The sequence below is a fragment of the Chlorocebus sabaeus genome, chromosome 2, assembly GCF_047675955.1.
Source record: "Chlorocebus sabaeus isolate Y175 chromosome 2, mChlSab1.0.hap1, whole genome shotgun sequence".
NCBI classification, from domain to species: domain Eukaryota; kingdom Metazoa; phylum Chordata; class Mammalia; order Primates; family Cercopithecidae; genus Chlorocebus; species Chlorocebus sabaeus.
This window is the reverse complement of record NC_132905.1, coordinates 61,146,241-61,161,948: the sequence shown is the minus strand read 5'-3', so window position 1 is coordinate 61,161,948 and position 15,708 is coordinate 61,146,241. Positions and strand designations below refer to the sequence as shown.

Below are 15,708 nucleotides of genomic sequence, written 5' to 3'. Positions count from 1 at the left end.
TACTTAGAGTAAGCAACTTCCTGGTGCCAAATAAGAAACTTATTTGTCCTGATAGTTTTAAAAAATCACTGTCCAACCCACGTGGACATCAGCAATACTCTATAGCTCTGGGGGCACTGGGCCCTGGAAAAAATCTACCTTTGAGGAGGTCTGCTATGGTCAACTTCCTCTTCATGTGTGTCCCTTGGGAGTAGACCCTCCCAGGAGAGATAGTCATGCACTTCATGGCATGACAGGAACCTAGGGTCATGCAGAGGGCAGGGATGTGTCACTGTAGAAATGCATCCATCAGCTGCATCATTGTGAATGAGCAGGTGACTCCAAGACACTGTGGCAGTTTTTCTAAAACTATCCATCAAGTTGGAATTCCCTTTTTTTTGTGGAAAAATCTTACTGGCATAGTACCCTTTGGAAGCCCTAAGCCCTGGAAGATAGCCAGTGACCCCAGGGGAATTGTTTCCATGTGTGCATAAGACTCAGACACATTTCAGCCAGTGTGTGCAGTGCAGGGCAGTGGGCATGAGCGCTGGACCTAAGGGCCACGGTCAGGGCTTCCCGTGCCAGGGCCAAGGCATGTAGGTCAATGGGGTCCATTCCTTTTGCCTCTTCCACTGGGTCACTGCCTGGCTGAAAGCTGTTTCCTGTTAATTTTTATGGAAGCATAAATCTGGATGCATTTTTCTTTGAATGCGATTTTCAGATTTTTATCAATGAGATATAAGCTTAGTGTATCATTGACCTCCTCTAATGAGAATCAACATGAGAAAATCTCACATATGAAAATGCAGACCAATAACAATAACAAAGATAAATAAGCACCACCAGTTTGCCAGGCAGCATGCTATGCAATGTTTATGCCTTCTCTCGTTTAGTTCTCTCAAATACCCATGGGGTACACATGATTATTGCCTCAAATCACCCATTTAGTCAACAAGTTGAGCACCTACAATGTGTCCAACATCATTCAGAGCCGGACATTTGATACTAAGTAGAACAGCAGGACACCTGTCCCCATGCTGGTGGTGGGGGTGGGGACAGAAAAGGACATTGAGGCTTAGTGAGATCAGGTCAACTTCTAAGGTCATATAGTGAGAATTTTAACCCAGGGCTGCAGGTGGGGCACAGGAGTCCTTGTCCCCACCTTGGTCTCATCCTGGAGGCCCCTGGGGAGCCTTACAAAGTGCACATGCCCCTGTTAGAACTCTCGGCCATGGGTAGGGTTGTTTTGGTTTTTGTTAATAAATAACCTCAAACTGATGGTGAAACCTTCTCCAGGCAACAACTTCTGACCCCTGTGGATAGCCTTGGCTTAGTGCACCGGGGAGACAAGAAACTGCCCACGGCCTCTCAGTCCTCAGTGGCCCCCACCCAACAGCCTCCTCCTCATCCAGGCAATGGGGCTTCAGGTCAGACGAGTTGGAGTCCTTTGGTCCCTACAGGGGTAATTCTGAGGACAGTAGGTTCTGGAAACCTTTTTCCTGCTGCGTTCTAAGGTGATTAATTAAACACATTCCAGGCTTTCACACTGTCTGAGGAAGGGAGTCCGGGGCAGCTGTCATTTGGGGTCAGAGTTCACACTGAGTGTTCCTAGCAGAGGATTTGGGACAAAGAAAAATAGCTCTTCCTTTAAGTCAGTGATTCTCCAACACGAGCTTAATTAGAAGCATCATAAGGGTGTTTTAGGACATAGATATTTGCATTCTCATCCCACAGTTTCTGGTTCAGGGGACCTGGAATGGGACTGAGAGCTTGCATTCCTGCCAAGTTCCAAGGGGATATGAGTGCTTCTGGGCAGGATCTCATTCTGGAGAACCTCTGCTCGAGTTGAAATGGGACACATGATTGTCAAGTTTTCCTTTTTTTGTTTTTTTGAGACAGAATCTCGCTCTCACCCAGGCTGGAGTGCAGTGGCGCCATCTCGGCTCACTGCAAGCTCCACCTCCCGGGTTCACACCATTCTCCTGTCAGCCTCCTGAGTAGCTGGGACTACAGGTGCCCGTCACCACACCCAGATAATTTGTTTTTGTATTTTTAGTAGGGACGGGGTTTCACCGTGTTAGCCAGGATGGTCTCAATCTCCTGACTTCGTGATCCGCTATCCTCGGCCTCCCAAAGTGCTGGGATTACAGGTGTGAGCCACTGTGCCCAGCCTACCAGATTTTCAAAGAGTGAAATTCCGATATGTGACGATGCCCTTTTCCCCTGTGTGTGCTGTCAGCCCTGGCAAGGCAGGAGGCACTCTGCTGCAAAATCATGGCATCCCGGCATGTGAGAGCTATGTGGGATCTTAGAAACATCCACCCAGTGCCTCTCAGCTCTAGTGCCATATAGAGTTACCTGGCAGATCTTTTGAAAAATGGAGCCTTGTTTAAGTAAGAATCTCAGGGGAGGCCTAGGGAAAAAGTCTGTCTCAGGAGCTCTACAGAACAGACTGGGTGATAAACTGGATTTACTGCAGAGCTTCCCAAAGTGAGGTCCCTGGGCCATCAGCATCACCAGAAGCCTTGTTGGAAATGCACATTCTCAGGCTTCATCCCAAACTATGGAATCAGAAACTCTGGGCATGGGGCCCTGCCATGTGCACTGTCCCGCTGTTCTTTTGGGGAGGCTGATGGATGCTCAGGTTTTGAGCCACTTCTCTAGAATATTTCCCCATTTTACAGGCGTGACAACTGAAGGCCAGAGGTTAGAGGCTCTGATGGCATCATGCAATCTGCCCATGGCAGAGGTGGACTCGGAATCAGGCTCCTGCACCTGGTCAGGGCTCTCCCACTGCCTCCCTGCTTCCGTTTATCACAGTTCTGCTCAGGGCCCAGGCCCTGGGCCACCCCTGGAGGTATTGGGACAGTCAGGGTGGCCATTTCCTCTACAGCTTCTCCACGCAGTCAGGCACGAATCCTCTTGCTCAGTGAGCTGGCGAGCACAGAACGGAAAGCAAACAGGCAGCTCAGCCAAGTGAATAAAATGAGGCCTAGGGACTGGGGATTGTTCATTTACAGGATGACAAGTCTGGGCTGGCAGAGTCTGGGCGTCACTCTCAGCTGCAAGAGCAATGCCCAGAGCCAGAGCTCAATGTTGCCAAATCCCATGGTCGCAACTTCAATGTGAGTAGCAGCTGGGCCATGCATTTTGAATGCTTTGGAAATCCAAGTTTCTCCTGCAAGGAGGAAAGGAAGTTACAGAGAATGAGTAAAGTTGTCTAAGAATGGCATAGTGACCATCTTTCATAAAAAGAAAATGAGAATTTGCCTGCAAAGGGCTAGCTGTTTAATCTAGGAGGTTTATTAGCATATAAAAGGGGGTTTATGCGATGTTTGTATTCAGATTTAGCTCTGCCTCTCTAAGCACCCAGGAGGCCAGAGAACAGCAGCTGGCAGACACTAGCTGTGCTGGAAAGGCCTTCCATCTGAGACAAACTGCTCTTGGATACAGAGCCCCGGGAGAGCAGGGATTTAGGGCGGCCTGTGCCAGTGCGCTCTGCAGCAGTGCTTCTCATGCCTGAATGTGCACATGCATCACCCTGAGGTCTTGTTAAAATGCAGATTCTGATCCTGGGAGTCTGGGGTGGGCATGAGATTCTGAATTCTAACTAACTGATGAGTGTCCTTGATGTTTTTCTCCATGAACCACATTTTGGGGAACAAGACTCTATAGAAAGCCACTTAGGACACTTATCAGGCACATGGCTAGTAGCTTGAGTGTTTGAGTGTCGAGTAGTCCTGGGTCTGGGTTCCTAGGAGGGGTAGGGAGAAGAGGAAGAGCAGGTGCCATGAAAGCACTGGGTTGGGTCCTTTCTCTTTGCAGTGTCAGAATAGGGTCAAATCAGAACAAATCAGGACTTAGATATAGAGACTTTATTGGAAAAGATCACTGCTCCACCAGAAAACCATTTCAACATGGGAAAGACAGAGACAACAAGATCTGCATGCGTCTCCCAAATCAGGCAGGCAGAAAAGAGTTTTCTTTGAAAGAGAAGAGTAAAGCAAGCCTGGAAAGAATTGGTGTGGTGAAGTGGGACTGGCAGGTGGCCTAGCAGGACAATTGATCAGCAAACTGACAGCCAGTTCTCTTCATGTTGGGAGGGAACATCAAGGAGGGGCTGTCCACATTCTGATACTGGCTTAGGCTGAGGGTGGGTCTAGGGGAAGGAGAGAAACTTAACCAAAATTTGGTTGATTCAAATGAGCAGATATCTTGTCCAGATTGGTCACTGTGGCAGGCAATTCAGCTAATCATTTATGAGGCAAAGAATGGAAATGGTGGTGAGTCTGTGACTGCGTGTGTTACGCGTAAATGAGGAGGCATCCATGCATCTTATCTGATGCATGGGGCAGAGTGGGCTTCTGCAGTAAGACATTTCCAGGAACAGGAGGGTGGGGGGTTTCTTACGTGTCCCTGTTTTCCAGGGTCTTGGGCTTAGCTAAAGTTGAACATTGTTGCTGCCTGTCATATGCCACCACTTTTGTTATTTGTCATTCCCGTCAATGTACAGTTTTCAACAAGTTAAAAAGACTCATATAAATATAGAATGAACACAAGTCAGATATTACACTCAGCTCATAAGTGAAGAAATAAGATGATAAAGTGGATTCAGAAAGAAATAGAACAGGTTTTAGTCTACCAGAAAAGACATCTTGAAATGTTTGCTGACTTACAGGCAACACTGGTTGGTTAATGTCCGGCAGGGCAATAAAACTGTAATCTTTGGCATTATTTTCCTATAGGACAGAAGTGATATGCATTTCTCCTAGACAAGTTCTCTAAAATATCATGTGATCTCAGTATGTAGCCTCAAATAATAGTAACTGGCAGGTCAAACACAGGTGCATTTCCCTAGATAATTAAATAATCCTTCTGTGACCTTAGTAAACATGGCTCCAGTATTGTAATAAAACACCACACCACCCACTTTGGAGCCTTATTTCCATATTTTAAATACTTTTTCTTAACATCCCTAAGAATTTACATGGGGCCTGATTATGAGCTGGCCTGTTCAAGGCATATTCAGGTCATAACCTTATTCCAGACAAGCATTCCAATCAGGAGAACAGAACTTAGGAGATGGTCTTTTTATAACCATTGGCAGGAGGGTGGTGATAATGTTTTGTGTTTTGGTATCCCAGGATTTTCCATTATTTTGGGAAACTTTAAAAGATTAAGGGGGAGGAAAAGAACCTGTTTCTATTAACATCACCCCACAGACCAAAAACAGTTTAGTAAGTTTCAAAACAAAAATATTTTCCTGAGGGATGAACAATGCAAGCTACCAGCAACCTAGTGTGTCAAGGCTCTGCCGCAAACTGTTGCCAAACAGCTATTATTAGTTCTTCCAGACCCAGAGCCTTTGTTTGCACACTCAGATGAGGCCACGTTTCCTAAAACCATCAAAACCCACTTTAATTAGTCTGTTAATAGAAATTGTTGTGAGCTCAGTTACTCCTTGCATCCAATCTTTGCCTCCAATCTCTGTTAATTCAGTTGAACATCACGTAGCAGGAGGAACTCAGTGATTCTCTGAATAAAAATAAGCTGACTTATCAAGGTTTTAACAATCAGAGTGAAAAACAGAATCATTTAGTAATCCTTCCAGCTCAAATGTGAACAATATGATGTTTGTTCTCTGCAAACCCTTGGTGCTTTAAACAATTTAATTGCCCATGTTATTTATAGAGAAGGTGTTTTTTGGAAATGGATGCCAGATAAGGATGCTACTCTGAGTAGCTGAGTTCAGCACTCCTCTAGAGATGGAGGATGTACACGCAGGGTCCCATTACCAAGGGAAGACCAGTGCAGCAAAGGTGAACCAAGAATGCAGGCTTTGCATGGTAATGGGCAGAGGAAGATGAGGTGGGTGGGGAGGGAGGAAGAGGGTGTTTTTAGCTGCATCTTTGCTTGTTAATCCTCACCAGTGCATTATTTTTTTCTTCATGGCACTGATCATTATCTGACCTTCAATATATTTTGCTTTCTGTTTATTTGCTGTCTGTCTCTCCTTACCCCACCCTCCACCCCCAACTAGAATGTCACCTCCATCAGGACACTTTTTATTGTTTCATTGTTACTGTTAGAACCATGCCTGACACATAGCAGGCACTGCTAAAGGTAGAATAAAACTGTAGAGACAGATGTCTTAAATGTAACATTTTATTTGGGATGTGAGAATTGCAATGCAAGGCATACAGGTAGATGGGGTAGTCTTCAGTATGATGTCCAAAGACAAAGAGGAGGTAGGAGGCTTTATACAAAGGTAAAATGTTAGATTTTTTTTCTAGAATGTTCTTTGACCTGAGTAAAGTTTTAGGGAGCTGGAAGACTCTGCTTGGTGAGTGATGGTGGTGGGTAAAACTAGTCTTAGAGTCATGTCAGGGTGTTTTAGTAGCCATGAGATAAAACTGGTTTCAAGTTATAGGCAGTTTCTGCAGCCAGGCTTGCAGACAATTACATTTTTGGAGCAATGTTTTGTGCCCTGAGTGCATTACCCTAGGCCTCTTGAGTCCGTTTAAGTCAGGTGCGACAAGAATAATCCAATTTTTATGATCACCTCCCACAGCCTCAATACATACTGGCTGAATAATAATGATGAATGAGAAGAATGGATGAGTGAGGCAAAGTGCTCAGGAGAGGAGCTCAGAGTGGGAGTCACCGTGAAATCATGGATGTCAGGGGATGGACAGAAATCCTTGGAGTTTGAGTTGATATCTTGGCTACACATTTAGCGAGCTGCTTTATTGAAAAGGGAAACTATTTATATGCCTGAGACTAGCACCCCCCAGCTCTTCCCACATGCAGTCAGAGGCCTGTCCTGTCTTCTGTGTTCCACTCTGTGGTTAGAAGCCCACCCCTCACCCCTCGGTCTCCATCGTCAGAGAGCTGGGAGCTCTCTGAAGTTCCACGCTGCTGTTACTTAGCCTTCACGCTTTCCCCTGCCTGCAGCAACCTTCCTCTCCTCATCTGCTTTAGAGGAACTCCTAAAGTTCAGCTAAGGCTGAACTTATTAAGCCTTCAAAGCCCGACTGGGAGTCAGCCTTTGACCCCTCCTGAGCAGCTAGCACATCCCCTTTATGCTGACCTGCGGTTTGAGTCTTTGTCTATTGTTACTACTCTGAGCTGGAACGGTTCCACTACAACTACTTGAGAAAACCCTGGATGCCACTTATTGAGCACCTGATCTGTTCCAAGTCCTTGAAATTGGGTCTCATTTAATTCTCAGAACAGCCCCAAGAGACAGTAGCTTGTCATTCAACAGATGGAGAAAATGGAGTTCAAGGGAGATTGAATTATTTACCTATGACAGTGACACAGCTCACACGTAGCACAGTGGGGTCAGAGGATGTGTCTGACCCCAAAGACCATGCCATTTAACAACACAACAGCACTAAGTTACACTTCCGTCCATCTCCCCAGCTGTTGGGATCATTGCCATAAAGAACAGCCCCGATTCCATGATTCCATGGCTTCTTCCCCCACCTATTCTTGTCAGATGTTGGCTCCGTAAAATTCCCTCCAAAATTTCTGGCAGGTTTAGGAGGGAATCTCACATGTGCTCATGGACTTGTCAAATCCCATGGGCTGTCACTGCTTCCTGCCACACACCCACTGGGTAGATGGGGTCCCTGAGGCTGCTCCCAGCTCCCTGTGCATGTCCGGGTTGGGTCCTGGCTGTCGGGTCCTTGCTGTCCACCAGGTGTCATGCTTCTCCTTCCAGGAGCTGCTCTGATACCCAGCCTGCAGTCTCTGGAGGAAGCCCAACACTCCTCAGCCTCCCTGGCAGGCCAGATCTCAAACCGTGATTTTTACACCCTAATGATTTATAGTAAGGCAGTCTTTTCTGTTTTATCACCTTGCTGCGGACGTCCATAGAGCTTAGACACGAGTCACTGGGGGCTGTACTGGACCATCCCAGTGTTGATGCTGTGTTGAACTGGAAGCTCCTTTCCCTACGATGGCTGAGGTTTGGTCCCTGAGTATGTTCATGGAGCCCAGATGCCCTGCCCTTGAGAACGGGCCCCACTGTGCTGCTCGGACTTACATCACTGTGGCTTCAGTGCACGGCAGAAGGGGCTTTACACTGTGCACATCGGTATCAGGTGAATTCCTATCATGGGGTGGCTGGCCTGGCCTCCTAATTGCACACCCTCAAGCTGGCCACCACTGCGCACTTACTCCACCCAGTCGCCCTGCACGTGGCCGTGGGCCAGTCCTCCCATCATCCTAGTACATTGCACAGCATCGTCCTCACCACACGTTTGTGGAGCACAAGTGTGAATGAAGGCACAGATGTCTAAATTGCACGCCTGGTAGTTTTTTACTGGATCTAACATTGAGGCTTATTTTACTTCCAATGTGTTCTGTATTTAAAAAAAGATTCTGCTCAATTTTTCTGTGAGGCCAAAACTCCTCTAAAATAACAATGTAGAGATTGTGTGTAGATGACGAATTAAAAACAAACAAACAAACAGGTGGCTTGTTGAGCTGCTTTGCAGTCTAAGCAGAGGTCGTAACATGGCTACAGGTTTCACTCCAGCAAATACAAACAAACAAGCAAAAGCATCAATTTGTTAGTCAATCAATAACCATTCAATCAGGGGTTCACCCAGAACTTTTGGGGTTGGGTCCTGGGACTGTACAAACCTCATGTGGTCACACAACTGTCTATACCAAAAGGAACATACATTTGTTTTCAACTGATTTCTAACTTAATTGCAGAGTGATCAGAGAGCTTAGGAAACCTGTTCTCTGGCATCTGTGAAGCTCTGCTCTGGGGCCTCACAGGTAGTCCGTTTGTATTAGACTTCTGGGCTGGCTTTGAGGAAACAGACAAGGTATTCCAATGCTCTCAGGGTTGTTGTTTGGAAACTCAGACCTTTCTCTGGGACTCCCCCGCCCACGGAGATGCCCAGCATCCTCCCCTCTCGTGTTCTCTTTCCCCTTGTAAGCACAACCTTGGGAAGGACTCAGCTTGCAAGTCGTCCACAGCTTCCCTGAAGTCATACGGTAGGCAGAGTTATCCCCAGATCAAACTGCTGTAAAGAAAACCATTGTCAAGACAAAATTTATAATGTCCTGATGGGGCTGTCGGTGTCCTGTGCCATGCTGGACTGAGAAGTAGCCTGCTCGGAATTGTCAGCCCAGTTGGGTGGCAGTGATGGGTTAGGTAAGAACAGTTGCTGTAAATTCCTGGGGTTTGCGCCACATCTTACTCTTCAAAGCATTCTGCATTCATCTGCTTCTTGATTCCTCATGACAAGTCTGTGAAGTCCGTATTATCTTGCCTTAGGAATGAGGGATTTTCACCCCTGTGGCCTCTGTTCCACTCAGCAGCACCCTTCTGTGAGCCGGATGTGAAAGTATCACACGGGCACAGGAGATCAGGGCTCTGATCACAGCCGGGTGGTAAACTTCCTGCCTGACCCTAGGTAAGTCTTCTACAGATTTTTCTTCTTTATCTGAAAATTGCAGCGGTTAGATCAAATCAGTGATTTTTCAGATGAAATCTTCATATATAAAATAAGCGGCTTTGACTGAAGGAGGAATGGGCCTGGAGTCCTCTCCATCTTCCCGCTGGCCTCCCTGTCTTCTGTAAAATCCTCTCAGGCACTGCTGTAACCCCTAGAGCTCCCTGGAAATGTTGACCTCATGAGATACAGGTCTTTGTTTACCTTAGCATTATGTGACATTTTATTTCTCTGTAAAAGCAAAAAGATGGGATTCAGTTGTTTCCAAGGATGAGCTGTGATTTAACCCCAGGCTTGCAGAGATGAATGAATGATCTGCCACCTCTTGCCAATTAAAGGCTTTAACTTCTCCATCCAGTGGAAGCAGTTTCCTCCATGGGAACTCAAAAAGGTCACATATGGGGGGTGAGCTTTTTTGGACATTGGGGCTGCCTCCTTTGGTTCTTGGGGAGATTCTGCTTCCTGCACCATCAACTTAGAGATAGCTTTGCTTTCATGCCACAGATCCTCTCCTTGGGTACCAAGCAGAGAGAGAGAGTTCCCCATCAGGAGATCCCGTTACATGCTTGGCTACACATTTCTTTTGAAATGTCACTGGGGAAGAAAAGCTCTCACCAAAATTACTTCCTTTCCTTAGGAAAGATTGTTTTTAATCATAATTTAAAGATTCATGGGCAGAACTCTGTTTCTGTGCAAGATGGAGTAACAGGGACTGGATTTACATTCCCACCTGAAAACAAAACAAAACAAAAAAGCTAGACCAAATATATAAAACGACAGCTTCAAGACAGGAAACCTCAGACAATGGGGAACGGTAAGCCCTGAGAGACAGGGAAGAAATGAGGCAACTCATATGATTGCCCCAGCTACTGCTTTGAGAGTTTCCAGGCAAGGGTAAGGACAGTCTTTTTAACAAATGACACTGGAAAGGTAGGTGTTTGTTTACCTTAGCATTCTGTGACATTTTATTCCTCTGTAAAAGCAAGAAGAATACCTACAAGGAAGAAGAACCCAGCCAGAGTCTGGTGGACTCTGAGTTGAAGAGATAGAGTGGAGAGTCCAGGGAGAACCAGCTGACTAGAACTGACAGGATGAGTACAAAGAGGAGACACATGCATGGAGAGAGCGGGCAAGAGAGCTCTGAAGATGTGCAGAGGGTCCCCCTCAAATATTCAGCGAATTATTAATGAGTCATGCAGGAGAAAAATCTGTTGAAGGCTGGAGAAGGAACCATCTGAAAGATTTGATTGAGCAATGCCCCAGGCTTACTCAGAGCAGTGAATAGTGCCTGTTCTTACCGAGATGCAAAAATCCCATAAAGTTCATTTGCGTATATGTTTTGGAGAAATGTCTACTCAAGTCCTTTGCTAATTTCTTAATCAAGTTGTTTTTGTTTTCATTTTTTCAGTTGTGAAATCTCTTTAGATATTCTGGCTATTAATCTTTTATTGGACATATGGATTTGCAAATATTTTCTTCCATTTTGTGGATTGCTTTTACTCTGTTGACAGTGTCCTTCCTTTGATGCACAAAATTTTTAAATTTTGATGTATTCCAATTTATCTATTTTTTCTTTTGTTGCCTGTGCTTTTATTGTTATATCCAATAAATCATTGCCAAATCAAATGATGTGAAGGTTTCCTCTATGTTTTCTTCTAAGAGTTTTATAGTTTTAGTATTTACATTTAGTTTTTAGTAATTACATTTAGTTTTTAGTAATTACATTTAGTAATTACATTTAATTACAAAATTACATTTTGAGTTAATTTTTGTATATAGTTAAGGTAGGTGTTCAACTTCGTTCTTTTCCATGTGAATATTATGTTTTTCCAATGGCATTTGTTAAAAAGACTGTCCTTACCCTTGTTAAATGGTTTTGGCACTCTCATTCAAAATTATTTGGCAATATATGTGAGAATTTAAACCTGAACTCTGTATTCTATCCCATTGTTGTATATGTCTGTCTTTATGTAAGTACAATGTTTTGATTACTGTAGTTTGTTTTTTAAACTTTTATTTTAGATTCAGGGGTACATGTACAGCTTTTTTACCTGGGTCTATTGTGTGATGCTGAGGTTTGGGGTACGGTAAATGATCTCATTACCCGGGTACTGAATGTAGCACCCAGAAGTTACTTTCTTAAACCATACCCACCTCTCTCCTTCCTCTAGTACTCCCCAGTGTCTATTGTTGCCATCTTTATATCCATGAGGTCCTGATGTTTACTTCCCACTTATGAATGAAAACATCCAGTATCTGGTTTTCTGTTCTGTGTTACTTTACTTAGGATAATGGCTCCGGCTGCATCATATTGCTGCAAAGGACACGATTTCATTCTTTTTATTGGCTGTGTAGTATTCTATGATGTATATATACCATATTTTCTTTATCCAATCCACCATTGATGGGACCCTAGGTTGGTTCTACATCTTTGCTATTGTGAATAGTGCTCCAATGAACAAGTGTGTGTGTGTGTCTTTTTGGTGGAACAATTAGCTTTCTTTGGGGTATACACCCAGGAATGGGATTGCTGGGTTCAATGGCAGTTCTATTTTAAGTTCTTTGAGAAATCTCCAGACTTCTTTCCACAGTGGCTGAACTAATTGACATCCCCATCAACAGTGCTTCCTATAGCCTCACCAGTATCTGATATTTTTTTGACTTTTTTTTTTTAAAGAGTTTTACTCTGTCACCCAGGCTGGCATGCAGTGGCACAATCTTGGCTTACTGCAGCCTCTGCCTCCTGGGTTCAAATGATTCTCACGCCTCAGCCACTCTAGTAGCTGAGAGATTACAGATGCCTGACACCAGGCCCGGCTAATTTTTGTATTTTTAGTAGAGACAGGGTTTCACCATGTCGGCCAGGCTGGTCTTTAACTCTGGGCCTCAGGTGATCCACCTGTCTTGGCATCCCAAAGTATTGGGATTACAGGTGTGAGTCACCTTGTCCAGTGTTTTTTGATTTTTTAACAACACTCATTCTGACTGGTGTGAGATAGTGTCTCATTATGGTTTCAATTTCCATTTCTCTGATGATTAGTGGTGATGACCATCTTTTTCTTATGTTTATTGGCCGCTTATATGTCTTTGTTTAAGATGTGCCTGTTCATGTCTTTTGCCCACCTTTTAATGGGGTCGTTTTTTGCTTGTTCAATTGTTTAAATTCCTTATAGATTCTAGTACTAGACCTTTGTCAGATGCATAGTTTGTGAATATAGTCTCCCATTGTGGAGGTTGTCTGTTGATAGTTTCTTTTGCTTTAGTTTAATTAGGTTTAATTAGGTCCCACTTGTCATTTTTTGTTTTTGTTGCAATAGCTTTTGAAGACTTAGTCATAAATTCTTTTCTAAGGCCTATGTCCAAAATGGTGTTTCCTAGGTTTTCTTCTAGTATTCTTCTAGTCTGAGTTCTTACATGTACATCTCCTCTCCATCTTGAGTTAATTATTGTATATGGTGAAAAGCAGCGGCCCTGATTACTGTCATTTTGTAGTAAGTTTTGAAATCAGGAAGTGAAAGACTTTCAGTTTTGTTCCTCTTTTTAAAGATTGCTCTGGCTGTTTGAGGTTCTTTGAGATTCATATAATTTTAGAATAGATTTTTATATTTCTGCACAAAAAAGTCACTAGGATCTTTACAGGGATTGTATTGAATAGGTAGATCATTTTGGGTGGTACTGACTGGTTAACATTATTAAGTTTTCCAATTCAAGAACACAGAACTTCTTTTCATTTACTTATGCTTTAAATATCTGTCAGGAATTTGTTTTAGCTTTCAGTGTACAAATCTTTTACCTCCTTATGTTTGCGTCTAAGTATTTTATTCTTAGAATAAAATATTTATTCTGATGCTATCATCAGTGGGATTGTTTTCTTAATTTCCTTTTCAGATTATTGATTGTTAATGTATAGAAATGCAACTAATTTTTGTATGTTAATTTTGAATCCTGAAACTTTCTGAATTTTCTCTCCTGCTGAATTCATTTTTTTATTTTTAACTTAAAAACATCTATAGCTGTAAACACATTAAAACAGAAGATCTGACATCAACAACCTAACTTTATTTAAACTAGAAACACTTCAAGGTACTTAAGTGTGAGTGTGTGTGTGTATGTGTGTGAGTGTGTGTGTGTGAGTGTGTGTGTGTGAGTGTGTGTGTATGTGTGTGAGTGTGTGTGAGTGTATGTGTGAGTATGTGTGTGAGTGTGTGTGAGTGTGTGTGTGTATGTGTGTGTGTGAGTGTGTATGTGAGAGAGAGTGTGTGTGAGAGTGTGTGTGTATGTGTGTGTGTGTGAGTGTGTGTGTGTGATCTAAATGGTTTTCTACTTAAAAGATGATGTCATCTGTGAGCAGAGATAATTTTACTTCTACTTTACCATTCGGATGTCTTTTTATTTATTTTTCTTGATTCATTGCTCTGGCTTAGTCTTCCCTTACAATATTGAGAAAAAGTGGTGAAAATGGGCACCATTTTCTTCTGCCTGATCTTAGAGGAAAATATTTCAATCTTTCACCATTGAGTATGATGTTAACTGTGGGTTTTTTATATATAGCCTTTATTACATTGAGCTAGTTTTCTGTAACATGACTATAACAATAATCCCTACAATACCAATATGATATGTATTATACTGCATATCATTTTTCCAATGTGCTTGCATAGGCCTCACACATATGGGAATCAAATATTTTTAGGAGCTGCCTCTGCCTCTTTAAAAGACGTTCCCCTGGTGCTTTGAAAGTTCCCGGGTTCTGTCTGTCCTCTAAATTGTGTGGGTCTAGAATACAATCTTGTCTTCAATGATGTTATTTGGAACCTTAAATGTGATGAATTATGTAAGGTGCTTAAAAGAAAGCTGGATACAGCCTAAGCCTTTGATCCATTGTAGCTTTGAGTTTATCTTTATTATTATTATCATCGCATTGATGGCAGTCTCCACAAACTCCATAGCAATGGCCCAGTGTTGGTGGGGATGTCCCAGCTTCACGGAAGGCATCTCTCTCAGGTTCCAACCTCCTCTTAGTGAAGATCCCAGTCATGCCTGACTGCATGATCTGGAGTGCATGGACCTGGGCTTGCCTCCAAAGTTGAGCCCCAGGAAAAAGAGCCAAAGGAATTGACCAGAAAACAGGAAAAACAAACCAAATCAAAACATAAGATAACAGTACCTTCGATCTGATCTGAATGTTTACCCTCCACAGTCTTCTGGGTAAGAATGACTTTTGGAGAAAGCCACTTCTCTATTTTCTCCTAAGAGGATGTTAACATCTTCATTTTGGGAATAGGTGGGGAGATAGTTTCAAAGTCTTGTGTAGTGAGCTTGTAAATACAGGTCTACATCTGATGATGTCACCTGATGTGGCCCAGGAGATAAGTGGCTTAAGGGTTATGCATGAAGAGGTTTGAAGGGATTCCACTGGTTCCTGCCAGGAGCTAGTGAATGACAAGTGTTCCTGTTGTAATATTCACACTCTTCAGTATTTATCACCCAGAAGCAGGGGTTCAGCAGCTGGCAATGAGATGTGCTGATTGTGTGGGCTACTCTGCCCACAGCCCAGGGAGGGACAAGATTTTAGCTTATCCCATAAGCATTGCTTAATGTCTGAACATAAATTAACACCAAATTAACACCACTGAGTACATCCAGCCCAGATCATTGATGAGTGGAGGTTGGGAGTGGTAAAGGTTGTGTGAACAAATCGAGACTGAGTTTGGGAGCTAATTATCACTGCATGAGGTCAGAGGTGTGTGAGCTGCCTACATATCCATGACGACTTCTCTGGGCCCAGTCTTGGGATCTAGAGCCCTTCACACTCAGTCTACTGAGTGAGCTCAGCAATCATAGAAATGCTTTTACAGTTCAGCCTGACCCCAGGCTGGGCTATGCCAAAGCCTGTTTTGAAAACTCTTTTTTTTCCCCACCACAAATAACAAACAATGAATCCCCCCAAACCCCAAATTCCATGTTCCATCAATGACCAATGATCAATTTTAACAAAGAAGAGAAAGGGCCATCTCCATTTGCTAGGCCCTTGGCTTTTTTCTTTATCCATAAAATGATTTTTTTTTTTTTTTTGCCAAGTCTTGCTTGAGCTCTTGTGAATTAAGTGTTCAGTGTTTTCACCATGCCAGAGCCTTTACACTCAAGAAAATGGGTCTTGATTCACCAAATGATAAACCAGTGGTGTTTTGTCAACCTGCATGCTTGAAGAGAGCTACTAAATACTGATAGTATTAATTATGAATAACTGACA

At 43.4% G+C, this 15,708-nt stretch overlaps 1 long non-coding RNA gene across 1 annotated transcript in view; it reads left to right on the top strand.

The window, feature by feature from the left end:
• Positions 1 to 11,011, top strand: part of LOC103215404 (uncharacterized) — a 165,869-nt gene extending 154,858 nt beyond the window's left edge. Inside the window, exons 2-3 of the long non-coding RNA XR_012090082.1 lie at positions 9,278 to 9,416; positions 10,438 to 11,011. This is a non-coding gene — a long non-coding RNA (uncharacterized lncRNA). The remainder of the gene's footprint in view (positions 1 to 9,277; positions 9,417 to 10,437) is intronic.
• Positions 11,012 to 15,708: the final 4,697 nt, after the last annotated feature.